At 36.3% G+C, this 1,673-nt stretch overlaps 1 protein-coding gene across 4 annotated transcripts in view; it reads left to right on the forward strand.

The window, feature by feature from the left end:
• ASXL1 (additional sex combs like 1, transcriptional regulator) overlaps positions 1-1,673 on the forward strand; it is a 75,370-nt gene that overhangs the window by 62,177 nt on the left and 11,520 nt on the right. The gene's annotated exons all lie outside the window — the stretch shown is intronic.

The raw sequence follows: 1,673 nt of genomic DNA on the forward strand, positions 1-1,673 counted from the left end.
TTTTTTTTTTAATTTGCATTATTTTGTGCTTTCCTTATTGTTAGTAAGGATACCCTTCATGTGTCTATTGGTCATTTAATATATCCTCTTTTGTTCAGTGCCTAATTCATCTTTTTTTCTTCTGAGTTGTTTTTTTTCATTTTACATAGTTTAGATACAAATTCTTCATTGGTTAACAGGGTTGCAAATATCTCCTCTAACCTTGAGGTAGTTTGAGCTTTTCACTCGGGTGTCTTTTGTGAATAGATTTTCATTTTAATGTAGTTTAATTGGTTAATTTTCTCTGCTGTAAGAATTAATGCTTTTTGTGTCCTGTATAGGTCTTAGAAGTACTGGATTAAAAGTTACAGAAATTTTTTTAGGTTTTTGCTAGCAGTTTACTTTCCTGCTGGTAGTGCATGAACCTTTTGATACCATTTTTATTTTCACCAACAGTGTATGTATGATTTTCCCACAAACTTGCCGGAACTGGAGATTTGACGTCAACTTTGTCAATGTATTTGAATTCCTTGATCATTAATTAATGAGTATTTTATCTTAGTTTACCCCTAAGAGTCACAGATTAAGTTTGTTTCATTATTCTGAGAACATGGTAGTCAATAAGCGTATCTGTAAGATTAATAATATTCTTTAGCTTTTGATCCTGAGGAGCATTTGCTGGCTAGTAGTGAAAAGAGAGATAAAGATCTAAAAAGCAGTTTTCTTTTTCATTAATTTGAGACAGCATGAATTTGGCTAAAATTAATAAAACAAATTAAAACTAAATTGATTAAACCTTAATGCACTGTATAAAGAGATCCATTAAATTTGAGTTAGATTGTTGTGGGTTCCCCTTTTAAATTTATGGTATATTTTTAAGAGCTAGAATCGTGACTACCTATTCACACATTTTTATCCAAAGAAGATGACATTTCCATCTTCTACCCCAACTGTTCTCTTCCTCTTTCCAGCCCCCAATATTCATTCCATATTTCTTCCTAGTGTTGGGATATGAGACAGCTAAGTTCTCCTTGGGAATAAGTAGAGTTTTAATTTTGAGACTATATATACAATGAGCCTGTTGGAAGAAGCTTTTGTTAGGAGATAAAATTGGGGATGAAGCTCTCCCCTCTACTCAAGTCTTGTTGCCATAAATTTAGTTTGGTTTAGATCTTCCTCAGTTTTCACTGGACTTCTGTCATAGTCTCTTGTTACAGCTTCTGTAATTCTGTGGTTGACACAATGAAATTCCTAAATCTCAGATCATTCCCCTGATTAATATCCTTCAGAATCTCTGAAACAGTCATAGTTTTAATCTCTCCCCACATGTCCTATTGTACTCTGTAGCCTCCTACTTAACTAGTTCCACATAGCCCTACTGAAATCACAATTTCCTTGTGTTTCGTGTTTGCTTATCTCACTATCTAGAACTTCCTACTTTCTTACTGCTGACAGAAGCTTCTGCTCAGTAGCTAACTTTAAAACTCAGCAGCTCGGCTTGGTGTCTGTGGCTCAAGCAGCTAAGACGCCAGCCACATACACCTAAGCTGGTGGGTTTGAATCCAGCTTGGGCTCGCCAAACAACAATGATGGCTGCAACCAAAAAATAGCAGGGTGTTGTGGCAGGCCCCTGTAGTCCCAGCTACTTGGGAGGCGGAGGCAGGAGACTCGCTTGAGCCCAGGAGTTGGAGGTT

The sequence above is a fragment of the Otolemur garnettii genome, unplaced genomic scaffold, assembly GCF_000181295.1.
Source record: "Otolemur garnettii isolate 467f Iridium unplaced genomic scaffold, OtoGar3 scaffold00025, whole genome shotgun sequence".
NCBI lineage: Eukaryota > Metazoa > Chordata > Mammalia > Primates > Galagidae > Otolemur > Otolemur garnettii.